The 15,880-nt window shown below is 37.1% G+C and overlaps 1 long non-coding RNA gene across 9 annotated transcripts in view; it reads left to right on the plus strand.

Moving 5' to 3' along the window:
• Positions 1-15,030, plus strand: part of LOC108529336 (uncharacterized) — a 68,334-nt gene extending 53,304 nt beyond the window's left edge. For 2 of the 9 annotated variants that reach the window (XR_001885501.1, XR_001885506.1), the window contains 3 exons: positions 963-1,044; positions 3,154-3,306; positions 5,983-6,652. This is a non-coding gene — a long non-coding RNA (uncharacterized LOC108529336). Of the gene's footprint in view, positions 1-962; positions 1,045-3,153; positions 3,307-5,982; positions 6,654-13,280; positions 13,392-14,920 lie in introns of those variants that run through there. The other 7 variants (XR_001885502.1, XR_001885504.1, XR_001885498.1 and 4 more) reach the window with 7 other exon arrangements.
• The last annotated feature ends 850 nt before the right edge of the window (positions 15,031-15,880 follow it).

Below are 15,880 nucleotides of genomic sequence, written 5' to 3' on the forward strand. Positions count from 1 at the left end.
TTTTTTTTTTTTTTTTTTTTTACGGTGGCAAAGTGTAAAGCATTATTGGCACATTTAATTTTCTTTAGCTACTTCATAAAATTATCAGTAGTTAGCCATCTTCAATATACTCGATACAGAATGGGATGGAAAGAAGAAAAAAGTTAAGATTTAGTGAGCAATGTCTGTGTATTGAGAAATCATATTAAAAAGCATAAAGAGCTTTATGATAGATGAGCAAAAGATTTTAAAATCTGTTGCCTTCCCCCATTGTCTACTGTTATCTCCAGATACTACAACTCACATAGAGCAGAACCATCCCTCAACCTGTACTGTTCACTTATGGACTACAGTGTATGAGAGAAATTAAACTCCTCACACATTACCCTATTCTCTAATCCTCTGTAATTTTTGATCTCTTTGAAAAAACATCTTAGACTTTTCTTGATGTAATGCTTCAGCTAATTGATTTAGATTGACATCCTTGCCCTAGCCCAAAGGAATCAGCTGTTTTGGTGTGCATCACTCAGGCAGCTTGCTTCTTGGAAGTCTATGTCCAATCTGTTGGTAGTATTGAAAATCATAGAATAAAAAAACAAATAAGTCCTTTGGACAAGAAAGCATCAGCAGGAAACTCCTTTCCAGCTCCCTTACTCCTGTGATCATGGGATGGGGCTACTGCTGTGAAGAGACTGGGCAATTTATAGTAATATTTTGACTCATAAGGTTTTCATGAAAACCACTCTTCTTCGGTCAAGTTTAGACGGGTTCAGCATCTGGGAGCACCAAATACTATTAAAGTCTCCTGAGATTCTGCTGTCCCTTAGTCCTTGTTTCCATTTTTCCTAGGACCCCAAGTGGCCATAACAAGTTTATAAAGGAGGTGATATTCCTGTTTACTTTAATATTATGTTTCATAGTCCCTTTTACATTTACTTTTCCGACAATACTCCAAAATAGATAATTCTCTGCTTATTTTACAGACAATAAAACAAACCCTCTGAAAAGAGGAAATTTGCCAGAAGCTGGCAAGCTGGGAAGAAATAAAACCAGGATTTAAGCCAGGTGAGTTTGCCTCCGGAGTCCAAGACTTTCCCACTGGCTCTTCCCTCTTCTTCCTTCTGTGTCATGTTGGCTCTCTTCTGCTGCTGCCTAAGCAAAGGATTAGCATTTAACAGGGGTTGGGAGGGATGCCAAGATGAGAACACCACCACGTGGAGAGAACAGAGCTGCTTGCTCAAGGACTCTCCCATATGCCGAGTCAGCTCAATGAGCTGGGAGGCAGAGTGTGCAATGGAAAAGCAACAGGTCTTCACCACTAAGCAGCATACAAATTCCATCTCCACCATTACTGAGTAGTATCTACTGCCAGGATCGGTGTGGTTGCATGTGACATCAGACTCCTAGAAGACCACATCATCCATGGATCACAGCCTCTCCACTAAATCACTAACTTTCTCCAAAGTGTGTGTTCCTGACTCCTGGTCCACACTCCAACTCTATCTTAGAGCTGAACCCTTTTCTACAACCAAGGCTGGTTATCAGATGGCCCTGACCCTCTTCTCCTAGTCCTGATAGGCCTGAGAAATCTTCATGGTAGCATCTTACCACCAATCTCCTTTGTTTTCATTTTTGGTCAAGATTAGAACTATACTTTCTATGTCTTGAACTTCCTGATTTGGACTGCAGATTATTCTTAGTTTCCTCTAACCTTGCTCCTATAGCAGTAGCTTACTCCAGTCCAGCAAGAAACTATCAGCCTATGACATGGCTGTGGTTCCAAGGTCATTTCACAGGTAGCCCTAGGGTACTTGCTAGCTTCACTGGGCTTTAAAAGGGGCTTGAACTCACCTGGGTGGATCACCACTTTCCTCTCTAGAGTGGTGAGGGCAAAGTGGGGATTCTCCAAAACGAATAGATAAACCACCACTCTCCTAGGAAACACCTTTCTTCCCAACCTGTGGTCATTCAATGCCTACATTTTAACAGGCAGTACCAGATTTTCTGAAGGTTTGGGGAGAAAAGGAGAAAAGTGGGTAGATTGAGAGTATCACTACAATCCCATAGAATAGATTCCACATCACAGGCTATGATTTCTGGAATCAGCTTCTCTCTTGACAGCAGAGTTCCTATTATATCTTCAAAGAAATATATTAGTTACTAAATCCTTTAAAACATTTTATTATGAAAAATTTTCAACATATACATGGATAGAATAGTATAATGAAGCATCATGTAGCCATCCCCAGCTTCGACAATTGAAAATTCATGGCTAATCTTCTTTTGTGTATACCCCATTTGCTTCTCCCATGTCCTGGATTATTTTTATACGAATTCCAGAGTTTATATCACTTTATCCATGAATATTTGATATATATCTTTTAAATATAAGGATTCTTTTTTCAAAAAAATCTACAATGCCATTATCACACCCCCACATTAATAATAATTCAATATTATCAAATACTCAGTCTTCATATTTTTCTGTTTCCCAAGAGATCATTGTTTTTTACAATCGATTTCTTCAAATCAGAAACCAAAATGAACACATTACACGTTAATATGTCATTAAAGTCCCTTTGATATATATGCACCTTTTTCTTCTTTTTCTCATAATTAGTTGAAAAAAGTAGATAATCTGTCCTGTAAAATTTCCCACATTCTGAATTTTTCTGATTGCCTTCCTGTGATATCCTGTCTCCTGTATTTCCTGTAAAATTGATAGAGGGCTCAATAAGAATCTTGCTCAATCCTTTTTTTTTTTTTAAGAGACTGGGTCACTCTGTGTTTCCTAGGATGGAGTACAGTGGCTATTTACAGGTGTGATCATTTATAGCTCACCATGGCCTTGAACTCCTCCTGGCCTCAAGCAATCCTGCCTCAGCTTCCTGTGTAGCCAATTTTCTATACAAATATTTAATAGTTTGTGTTGTATATTTTCTTTTGCATCATATGATGAGGCATAGAGTATATGATTGTTTCCCTACTTGTAATGTTAAATTTGATCAGTGTGTTCTGGTATTGTCAGCTTGATCCTTTCTTTATATAATTCCTCATTAAGTTTTTTATTTAATGGTTTAGAAGTCATTGAGGGTCTTTGCCCAAATTATTTATTTCATTAGGGATTGCAAAATGGTGACATGTAAATTCTGTTATGCCTTCTGCATTTATTAGCTGCAACTCATTAAAACAAAAACGAAAACAACCCAAAAAGCCTTCCCTTATCAACTATTTGGTGATGCTGAGATATGGTTCTTATGGGAAAAGTATGGTAAATGCTTGATTCTGTCTCCCCTCACGCTCTTTTCTGTTACCAGTTTCTAAAAGGTGACTAGTGAGCATTTTTAAGTATCATTATAAACACATGTATTTTAAAACATATTTAATTTCTTTTATCATACTGAATGCTAATATTTCTGTATAGATAGCATTCTTTAAATTGTAGGTATGGATATGCAAATACAAGCAATGGAAGGCCAGCGCAGTGGCTCACGCCTGTAATCCCAGCACTTTAGGGGGCCCAGGAGTTCCAGGCTGCAGTGAGCTAGGATTGTGTCACTGCACTCCAGCCTAGGTGACAAAGCAACACCCTACTTCTAAAAAAAATAAATTAAAAGCTAAACATTGAACAGAGCCAAAAGGACTGTTTAGAGCTGTCCAGGAAGAAGGAGACCCATTTAGGGAGCAGTGGAAGGCTAATGAATAATGGGCAGACTAAAGAGAATACAGAACCACGGAGCCAGCATTGGGCAACTGCAGTAAGAGTACTTTTAGTTGGAACTAAACAGGTAGCTCTGGGAGCTGGTGAGGAAGGCTGAGTGAACCCAGGATCAAAGGGAGAACTATGAGCCAGCAAACCCAGCAGGGAACTTGAGAGACAGCTTTTGAGTCAGAGTAAGGAGTTAAACTAAACAGCAACCTAATTTAAGCAAAAACTGCTGTGCATCTGTACATTGACAAATTACATTAGTATAAATGCAAAGATAGTCTCATCTCTATTGTTATGCAGTTCTGCTGGTCTTGTATTACACTTCAGAGATACAGAAGAGCGAAGTAGCACAAAGATGGGGAAGAAGAAGGAGGAAAGGCCTTGGGTTCAAGAATGTAATCTCTGGAGAAGTCTTTCAGTGCTCCCTTTTCCTCAGGCAGCAACTCAGAGACACTAGAAAACTTCTTTGGAGACTGCCTGAGATCTGTATTATCCTTACAGAAAGCCATAGTTGATGTAAATATTTTTGTATTCTGTCTTAGGCTAATATAACAATGTGTATTACTTAAGAATGATTGTAAAGATTTTTATCATTAATTTTAAGGGAAAGTATAGTAAAATCATCAGAGATTATAAAGCAAGAGAGGATCTCAAAGGTCATACAGTTGTAGTCTTAAATGAAAATATTAAGACAAAATCCTCATTCAATTTTTAAAAAGTTGACATTTAGATGAACAAATTCAACAGAATGCCAAGCTCTTTTGCCTCCTGGGCATAAAATAAATACTAGCTTGATGAAAGAGTTTTGGCAATAAAAAGTAACAAGAAAAACAAACATAACTCACAACCATTATAAATTTTCCTTGAAAGGGGCATTCTCATATTTTATGAAATTAGAGATTGCTTAAACTATTTCCATTTTTAGAATTGGTAGTTTCAAGTCAGTCTGTAAAATATTAGCACTGAGGCCAGGATTTAGCATGAATACAGAAGTATTTTTTAACAGATAGAAACTCAAATGTAAATTTGGGTAAGATCATATTTCCTTGATATTTTCTTTATTAAACATAGCTTCACTTATCTATCCTTAAATAGAAGATAGAAATTTTGTGCTTTTAAAACTGCTACTTTTGGGCTTCTATTATTCTTTCTTTTATTGTAAAAGTAATATAAAGACCTCTAAAAAACAGAAAGATTATCAGACGTAGTTAATTTCCACTTAAAATGCTGTGACCATGTGTGGCCTGCATTATGACAAATGGTCATAGCCTTAATTTCAGCCTGTGTTTTCCCCTTTCATCTGCTAAAGAAGCACCTTTTCAAAATTGTCCCCAAAAGTCACATTTAATGGTTAAAATATTACTTTTGAAAGTATTTTTCACTTTCTTAAGGTAAACTTCATTAGAAAGACTTGCCCTAAAATACTCTGATGAAAAGTATGATAAATGCTTTTAGGGCAAGTTCATGCATGATGTTGGAGCTTACTCCTCATCAATGTTTCTTTCTGGATATGTGATCCATGTTCTTTAAGGAAAGGCTAGATGAGCATCAATAAATTCAAACATAAATCTGAAAATGAACATTTAAACGTAACACATTATTCAAAAGAATGTATATGGGACAACTATTTTAAGGAATATCTCTTAGGGAAATATCATCTACTTAAAATTTGTGTATATGTGTGTTCATCCCTAGATGATACCAGAATAACCATTAAAGTGTCATCTTTTTTGGTTTGTTTTCTTGAGACGGGATCTTGCTCTGTCACCCAGGCTGTAGTGCAGTGGCATGATCACTGCAGCTTTGACCTCTTAGGCTTAAGCTATCCTTCTACCTCAGCCTCTCAAGTAGCTGGGACTATATGGGTACAACACCATGCCCAGCTAATTTTTTAAATTTTCTTTGCAGAGACGGGGTTTCTTCTCTGTTTTGCCCAGGCTGGTGTTGAACTCCTGGCCTCAAGTAATCTTTCCACCTCAGCTTCTCCAAAGTGCTGGAATTACAGGCATAAGCCACCATGCCTGGTTGTGTGTCATCTTCTGAGGTATTATTTTGAGAACATAAATAAAGAATTCCACAATCAGTTTCTTTTAAAAATTTGGATTTAAAATCCTCTTCTCCCCTACAATAATTTAAAATATAATTATAATATGCTGTACAGACACTTATGGGTTAAAATGAACCAGATGCTATGTCCTTGCATTGTATGTCAGAACACTAAACCAATAATATAAAATGTTTATTCAAACAGCAGTAAGATACAAATTCTGAATGCATCATTGTTTTTATTTTAGCAGAAATAATATTTTAACTATTTCATGGGAACGGTGCACATCAATGGCCAGTAATTTTGAAGTCATTATCACATCAGATAAATATGACTTATCTACATATGAAATATCTTACAGATATGACATATCAATAGAAGATCTCACTCCAAAAATGGTTAAGGAAATTTCATCAGCTAGGCTTGAAAACATGTCTTATTATGTAGTCACGCTTCTGAAGACCTGAGTTATTCTGTAACCAACACCCACCTCCTTACACTGTCCTAACCCGAAGGAGCCAGCAGTCGTTGGAAATTGTTTACTCTTCGAAAAGACTGTTACATTCTTTGTCAAAGTAAAACGTGGAAAATTGACTGACCTGATTTACGTAAGAATTATTGATTGTTTTAAATTACCCTCCCCTCTTTACTTTTGTGGAGTGAAGATAAGAATTATTGATTGTTTTAAATTACCCTCCCCTCTTTACTTTTGTGGAGTGAAGCAAAATATGTAGACAAAGATAGAGTAACAGGTGTGTGTGTGTGTGTGTGTATGTTTGTGTTCCTAAAAGGTTACTTTAAACTATAGATAAGGTTAACTTTCTAAAGAGAGTATCTTTGTGCTTCTCCATGGATCAGTGATGTGGTCATTTTTGACCTCTTGCAGCACAGCTCCAATAATAAAAAAATTTCAAGTTAAACTTGCCATTCATTCCAAAGCAAAACTCACTTTCAGATGATTATCAGAACAAAAGCTCAGTAAACAGACTTTTGAACCGTGAAACAAATAACTCCCAGGTGGTCAGGCAATTCCAGCATTCATTTTGGAAAAAGGAAAATGTTGCCATAGAAGTAAGCCTGTGTCAACATCCAATTCTATTAGCTCGTTTCCCTCCTCACCTTAGAAGTAGTATGATAACCAAGGCAGTTCCTAGATGCCAATAAACATTAGTTGTTGTTTACAATGTAGTAATAATTACTTCCAAGTAGATATTGAATATCATCATATAACTAAGTATGGCTTGAGGGATGTGGAAGGAAGAGAAGCAGAGGAAATGTGTTTCTGTTGTCTACTTTGTAGGAGTGGAACATGGGGTTTTGTCTAGTTGCACATTTTAACGCCAATCAGCTGGCAGAATCACCTTCTCCCAGTCTGGCCATGCTTGTGGGTTTCTGTCCAAGAGTGAGGATTTAGCTGACATAGAAAGCATGGAAATGAGTTCATCCCTTTCAGCCTGGATTCACTGCATCACAGGGACAGCTCTTCAGTTACCCGTTACAGAGGTTCAAATGGTATTCCATCAGCTGGTGCAATGAAGAAAGTAAAATCAGGAAATGCAAAATTGAATGGGCTACCGCTTTACAAAATTTCTGACTTTGTTTTATAGGTTATTTTATTACCATCTTTACTTGTTTTGAATCATTGGAAAACTAAGTACTATGTTCATAACCATTTACATGTGATTTGACGATGAAGATGGAGCTGTTAAATAAATACTGCAGCATTTTGTTTTTAATGCCACCTGTGTATGCTAATGATTATATATTTGTAAGTGAGTCTTTCAGGCCAGGCATGGTGGCTCATGCCTGTATTCCCAGCACTTTGGGAGGCCAAGGTGGATGGATAGCTTGAGCTCAGGAGTTTGAGATCAGCCTGGGCAACACGGTAAAATCCCGTCTCTACCAAAAATCCAAAAAATTTAGCTGGGCATGGTGGTGTGCCCCTGTGGTCCCAGCTACTCGGGAGGCTGAAGTGAGAGGATCACTTGAGCTTGGGAGGTGGAGGTTGCAGTGAACTGAGATCATGCCAGTGCGCTCCAGCCTGGGCTACAGAGCAAGATCCCATCTCAAAAAAAAAAAAAAAAAAAAAAAAAAAAAAAGTCTTTTCTCCATAAAAGCTAGAATTTATAATTCTTTTGTATTCATAAAGCACCTGTTCCAGCACTGGATAACTTAGAGACCTATGGTCCCTTGATTACTTGATTACAATGTATTTGTTTAACATTTTGAATGGTAGCTATCTTTATAATTATATTATTAGAAAACTTGTATATCTCAGAAGTAGATTCTAGTAGAACAATATTTAATTTAAAAACTAATAACAGTTAATGTATGGCATACTTATTATGTTCCACAAAGTAATTACTATTATTGTCCCACTTTACAGACAAGAAAAGTGAGGCTCAACAAGATTGCTTGAATTCGCACAGATGATAAGTGATGAAACTGGGGCTCCAGTACAGTTCTGTGTGATTCTATGCTGCTAACCACTACACTGTGTTGTCTCTCATATTTATACATTTGATGCAAGCCTTCCATACTTAAGTTTCTAATCCCCAACTTTAAGTTTTCCAATTTAAAAAAGGGGTGATATGTTGCAGGAAAGGATTTCGTATGGGAAAGAAGTAAGGTTGTCCTTGATTCCTTGAATTTATTTGCTCGCCAATGAGGGCTGGAGTGTTTTCTGTCTTTGTTACTGTCTGCACTTTCAAGGAAAAGAAAGTCTTCTCATCAGTGATATCAGAGTGTACCAAGAAAGATCAGTTGCTGATTTTCGGAATAATCCAGGTCCCAGTAAATACCAATGATTTTTATCAGCTTAAGAAGTCAGGCAGTCTCAGAATCAAATCCAATTCCAAGGTTGCAAATAGAACTGTAAGAAAGAAAGAAAAAAAAAGAAATGTAATATTGTGGCTGGTAATTTTTGTCCTTTTTCACTGCGGACGTGAATATTTTGTTTAAAGATCTGGTTGGGCAACAGCAGCTTCAGAGAATTCTGCGAGATGGGGTTTGTCTCTAGAGACCCCTTCCGTATTAACTGGCTCCCTACTTGCTGGTTGGGCAGTGTCTTCCTGCTGCCTGTCCAGGGATCCTCCCATTCCCTCCTTTTAAGTCTGTCTTCTGAAAAACAACTCCATATCTGATTTCTACCACCTTTCTAGTCTCCTGGCAATTTTTCCCTGCTGAGCTGGTTGTTAGTTGGTTACAATGCAATGACCCCCATTTCTGATTATGTCATGACTGATGCTACTATGTTAACATGTTACATACTCCAGGTATGGTTTAATGTGCATTTCATGGACACCATGTCTTGACTCAAAGATTCTCTTTCTAGGAGAGAGAAGTATAATCATAATAGAAAGTGTATTTTATTATAAAATAGAATAAAAAACAATACCACAGTGGATTAATACCCTGGGATACTGGGGTATTTAATTTAGAGGCAGGACAAAAATTATTGCTCAGAAAAGAACATGTCAAATAATTGGGATTATTAAAGAGATTACATGCAAAAACCATAATAACACTTAAGTCTCCTGACTCTAATCTGTACTTTAGTTAACAGATCCCCCCCGCCCCGTGTAAAGAATATGTGCAGCTGGACGTGGTGGCTCACGCCTGGCTGAGCCCAGCACCCTGGGAGGCTGAAGCAGGTGGATCACGAGGTCGGGAGTTTGAGACCAGCCTGACCAACATGGTGAAACCCCATCTCTACTAAAAATATAAAAATTAGCCGAGGGTGGTGGCAGATGCCTGTAATCCCAGTTACTCAGGAGTCTGAGGCAGGAGAATCGCTTGAATCCGGGAGGTGGCGGTTGCAGTGAGCCAAGATTGCTCCAGTGCACTCCAGCCTCGGCGACAGAGTGAGACTGAGTCTAAAAAAAAAAAAAAAAAAAAAAAAAAAAAAAAAAAAAAAAAATTGCTGGCCAGGCGCCGTGGCTCATACCTGTAATCCCAGCACTTTGGGAGGCTGAGGAGGATGAATAGCTTGAGCTTAGGAGTTCAGGACCAGTCTGGGCAACATGGCAAAACCTTGTCTCTAACAAAGATACAAAAAAATTGCTGGGAGTGGGGGCACACGCCTGTGGTCCTAGCTACGCGGAGGATCTCTTGAGCCTGAGAGATGGAGGTTGCAGTGAGCTGAGATTGTGCCACTGCACTCCAGCCTGAGTGACAGAGTGAGACCCCATCTCAAAAAAAATGAAAAAATAAATAAAAAAAAAGAATATATGCTACAGTATAAAAGGTTATCCTCCCCTCTTTGTGTCTCAGTAAATCTAGAGCTGTAGCATAATCATGAACAAGACATTTTTATTCTTGGTTTAGTAGATATAGCTTAATAAATTATATTCTTTTGAACAACTATTGGAGCAGTGAAAATTGCTAGTCGTCTTCCATTTCAACTGAAAGCTTTCCTCTGAACAAGTTGTTGGGACATGTTCAGAGATGCCTATCATGAGAACATATAATAGGATAAATTGACTGTGGGAGAAGAAGGCAGAGATTAGTCACTCACAGGTTGGCAGCATTAAAGACAAGGTAAAGGGCTGCACACCAGGCTTACAACCATAAGATGAACCAGCATCCTGCCTTAGTTTGAGTGGGTGCTTATTTCTTAATGACTTTATGAATTTTCCAGACTTTGATAATAATGCTGCAAAAGCGAAGAAAGAGGTTAAGTATATAAGTTGTAAAAGAGATGTAAAGAGTTTCTGTATTTGTGGTATATTCCTTTAGGATTAGTTTCCCAATAGAGAGAACAATGGTTAATTGGATAAAATATAAAACTACAGGCAAGTAGATACAAACATGTCAAGTATCAAATGCTAACTCAATGAGCACACTCTTGTCTTGTTATGTAACTGCTTGAATATCTCAAAAATACCTGCTCTAGGGTAAATTCTTATTAGATAACTATCCTGAGTTTTAAAGTATCCAATGATAACCAATAAATCTGTTACCTATAGGGTTACATGATTTACTTAGTGCTTCTGAGACAAATCTCATACTAACAAGTATTTTATCACTAACAATCTCACCAGTCTCCCAGAATATCCCATGCTTGCATGGGCTACTGTGGGTATGACTTTGTAGGAAGTTGAGTGAATTAGAAGTGATGTTAGCTACACAAGAAAGGAAAGAGTCTGTCTGAGGCTGAACGAGTTTGGAAGCAATAATGAATATTCAAAAAGGAAAATATCATTTTATCTCTGGAATAGAGATAGTAGAAGTTGATAAATGCAGAAGTGGCTACTCTTAAAATCCCAATCCATCCAGGCTTTGCAAAATCTGAATAAGGTCAAATCTCCCCAGGATTACTGATGTGTATAATCAGAAGAGGGGATGGTCAGAGAGGACATATTCGGAGGACTAAGTAAAGATAAATTACATGATGATCTTTTCTGTTACAGTCCTTCTTTCTTTTCCTGTTCTTATCCTTGTTTAACATAACGGAGTGGGCTCCTAAGTCTCGCTGGTGGCACCAGCCAGTATCCAATTCATTGCCCATTATTTGCAGAAGGCATGATGATTTTTTTCCATAATGCATGTAAGCCCAATATATAGAACCCTTGAAGTATTTCTTGTTGCTCCTAACGTGTTAGCCTAATTACAACTTTCTTGTTAGGGGTTGTTTCAAAATATACAGACCTATCTGAATATTCCTGGTATTTTGGTATTTTTTTTTTTAAATGGAGACGGGGTCTTGCTATATTACCCAGACCAGTCTTGAACCGGGCTCAAGTGATCTGCTCACCTCGGCCTCCCAAAGTACTGGGATTACAGGTGTGAGCCACCATGCTCAGACTATTTCTGGTATTTTATATTATGTCCTTAATACCTTTTTGAAATTAACAGAAAAGGTTCTAAAATGCAGTGGTTCATCTCTCAGACCTCATTATTCTGTCCCCATAATGTGTATCACAATAAAAATGACTGACAAAGGACTTTGAATACAAGTAAATATAGAAGCTCTATGCAAATATGCCTGTGGAATCAACAGAAAGAAAGAAAAAGCTCTTGGAATTGTTTATGCTTTCTTTCATCTGAAGTGTCATTTTCTCTGTACATCAGATAACATATTGATTTTAGTGTACTTCAATTCTCAATTTTCCATAAACCATAAAAACCTTAATGACTTCTCCAAAGCTCAAGTGAGAAGCAATCAATTAATTTTCCCAGCAGTTCAACTCTGTCAAAATTAAAGTGCTGTTTTAATGAATTTTTCAGACATTTAGGCTCTACACAGCAACAGTTTAATGCCAAAAAGTCTTTCTTTGACCATTTCAGGAAAAGTTTAAATATATACCAATTAAACAGAAAGTTCAAATGTTTTAACCTTTATAATAGACATGAAAATGCAAGTCACTTTACATGGCATATTTCTAGAGCTTAACCTAATGCTAAGTCTACAGCAGCTCTGAACAGAACTGTTGCAGAATCATCCATAATATAACAGTGAAATGCATCGGCTACTACACATGTGATGCCATTCCTCCATGTTGTGATTTGAGGGAACACACACACACACACACACACACACACACACACACACACACGATTGTCCTACTTCCCTCCATAGGTCTGATATCTAAAAATTCCCACTGCCAATACTACCTCTTTGAAATGAGCCATTTTTTAAAAGGCCATAGTAAACTAGTAAAAATTCCCAGAAGGGACACGAGGATAGGAAATTAACATGCTTTCATTTGCATGATAATGACCAATAATACATTAGCACATATTAATTTATCGGATTACTTACCTTTCACTTAGAAAGCAGGGATTACAATTGGGACAGGTGCAGTCTGGAATGGTGGAAAGCAGGTGGCAACAGGGAAGTCTCCAGGGAGACAGAACAAATAGCAGTGATGGAAAAGAAGGTTCTGAGAAGGGTAAGGATTTGCAAAAGCTGGAAGTAGCTTCAAAGTAAAGTTTATTTCAGGCTGCTCTGAATATGACGAAGAAGAATAAAACACTGGAATATTAATTGAGCTGTGAAATGAGTTAAAAATAGAACTAAATTACAGACAGATAGGAAACTCTAAGTTTCATTTGTAGAAGAATATGGATTGTGCTTTCAATAAAAGTTCAGTGATGTTGCTTGCTTGATACAATCTGCTTCATCTGGGGCATGAGAGAATCCACAGTGATTCTGAGAGGAGACCTTCATGGCATTTCATTTAGGGCCTGTTCAGGCTTTTCTGGTCTGTTTTGGTTTGTATTTGATTTTCTGGTTTTTTTTTTTTTCACCTGGATTATAATGTAACATTTACTTAATAACTTAGTGAATTTAGGGAAGCTATCTCGAAGCTTCTTTATCTTGTTTATAATATTCTCTTTGCACAAGACTGGATCTGTTACAGTTCCTTTACGAGGAGGAGGCACTTTCACACACAACCATTAAACAGTCTAATTTGCCATTTGGCCTGTTTCCTGTTAGATTTCAAGGTGGTTGTAGACAGTCCCATTTCTTGGTGCTCATCTAATCTACTCTTTCTTATAATTTTGAGTTAATTCCTTTGTCTACCTGTTAATCATTTATAGGCATTTCCATAGGATAGGTCTTTTCGAATCTCCCACAGGACTGACTGCAAAGTGCAGTGCTAGAGGATCTTCTGGGTCAAGCCCTGGGACTTCTTCACCTACAGAAAGCAGGTTGGTATTCTTTCTTGGAAGCTGACCTGCCTCACGGTTGCTATAATAGAAGGAGTGGGCTATTATCATTTGAACTGAGTGCAGTTATTCCTCCCCAACTATCATTTCCAGCCACACCTAAAGCTCAGGCAACTGTGTGGGTGGGCAAACAGAAGAAGCTTATTATCATTCATGACATAAATAAAAACCAAGAGGCAACCCAGTCACCAAGTGCAGGAAAGAAAATCATATCATAAATCTCATAAGTTATTTTCCATTTACATAACCAGTAGCAAATATCACTTGTAGTGCTTAAATAATGTAAATATAAACTAGGAGTGACTCTTTTCATGGATCTTAATGAAACATCGTATATAATAAGTATGGAATAAAAGGCTCATTGAACAGATTTTAAAAGTCAAAGATAATACAAACAAATGCTCATACATGCATAATACATATGTGTCAGGCACTTTATGTGCATTGCCGAGACTGAAGTTTGCAGATTGTAAAAATAAATAAGCTTACAAATCCCTAAGGGATATTAAAAAAAGTCTTTTGGTACATCAGACAAACTGATCTGAGGTTGATGTTCCTGGGGATTTCAATAGATTGGTTGGTCTGACCCCACAACTAGTGTGGAGATGAATGTTACTTAGTGATAAGTTAAAGGGAAAATAGATTTGTCTCTACAAAATGCTTTTGTTCATACTCTTTACTGAGACGCCCTGCAATTATGATATAATCTATTTGTTTCATTCCAGATGTTCAGTCACTGTTACTTTGAAATAGGCTGGTGAACATTATTGTGTATGTCTTACATGTGGGCAAAGGAAAATTTTAGAAAACCACATCATTTGTAAATGGTTACATTGACAGAAGCAAGAATAAACTCAAACTTCTCTACTTCAATTTCTTAGCCTATTTACTACAGAATTGCTGATAGATATACCAATTCCTAGAGTAGTCTAGAAAAATCTCAAGTCTGCGTTTGTTTTCTCTATTGTTTTTAAAAACAATATTTATTAAAATTTTGTATTAAAATGTAATACTGCTTTTAAGAAAATATTAAAATGTATTAAAAGAGAAGAATAAAACTCACAGATAATGTTAATAGACAGGACACATTTTGATGCATCTCTTCCCTTCTAAGAAAAGTTTGATTCATACTATATATACTGGTTTTCATTAATCTAGGAGGTCATTTTTATTAACATCCATCAATACTTTATGCACTATTACAAAATAAATGAAAAATTATGCCAGTACTATGATGCAATGCTTAACTACTAAGAATTATTATTTTATACTCATTGGAAGAAATCCTTTAGACATAGGTTTTATCAAATATCTTTACTTACATAATAAATAAGTGAAACTAATTGTCTAGGTATTACTAAAACTTTTTCACGTTCAAACTTTAATTCTTATGATTCACTCCATGATTCAGACTTTTCAATGTTTGTAGTTTTCCACACAATATCTTCTGTTTCAGCTAGGGTATTGGCAAGACAGCATTTCCTGAAAGAGTGTTCTGTTATTGTTTCTAGAACTTAGCTTCAAGCTGACCTCACCCCACCTGCAAGTCTTAATACGCTTGGACGTGCCATGAAATGACAAGAAATATTAAGATTTTAGATATGTAAAAATATTAAAATTTTGCCTCTTTGAATCTGTGAAGTATGGTATATGTAACCCATTTTTGTGCTAAATGTTATGAGATTTACTACTATATTTTAAATTATAATGGTTAAAGGCTCTACAATAGTCAGTTTAACTTATTTAAGCAATCCTCTATTATTGAACATTTACAACCTTTCCCACTTTTTGCTGTTGTAAATAAAGGTATGATAGTCATCTGCAAGCATATACCTTTGGTCACATCTTTTATTCTTTCTCTCTTTCTTTTCCCTCCCTCCCTTCCTCCCTCCCTCCCTCCCTTCCTTCCTTCCTTCCTTTCTTTCTTTTTTGAGATGGAGTCTCACTCTATCACCAGGCTGGAGTGCAGTGGTGTGATCTCGGCTCACTGCAACCTCCGCCTTGGGTTCAAGCGATTCTTCTGCCTCAGCCTCCCAAGTGGCTGGGACTACAGGCATGCACCACCACGCCCAGCTAATTTTTTGTATTTTTAGTAGAGACAGGACTTCACCATGTTGGCCAGGATGATCTCAGTCTCCTGACCTCGTGATCCACCTGGCTCAGCCTAGGTAAAATGATATGTGGTTTGTAATTTCTATATATTGCCAGATTGCTAACTGAAATGTTTGAATCAACCAATGACCAGTAGACTATGTAGGCACACAATATTTTCTAACCAGTAGTTTTCACTACTCCTCAGCATATATACAAATTAAATCTTGCCTCTTGACCAGCTTACACTTTCCTTTCATTTCTTCCTTTATTTTTATCACCTCCAACATGATAAATAATTCCTTTTCCTGTTTGGTATTTACTCCTTTAATGATCCTATGAATTTCCACCAAGAAAGCTCTTAGTCATTGCTTCCCCAA

This window comes from Rhinopithecus bieti, unplaced genomic scaffold (assembly GCF_001698545.2).
Source record: "Rhinopithecus bieti isolate Rb0 unplaced genomic scaffold, ASM169854v2 scaffold_5924, whole genome shotgun sequence".
Taxonomy (NCBI): domain Eukaryota; kingdom Metazoa; phylum Chordata; class Mammalia; order Primates; family Cercopithecidae; genus Rhinopithecus; species Rhinopithecus bieti.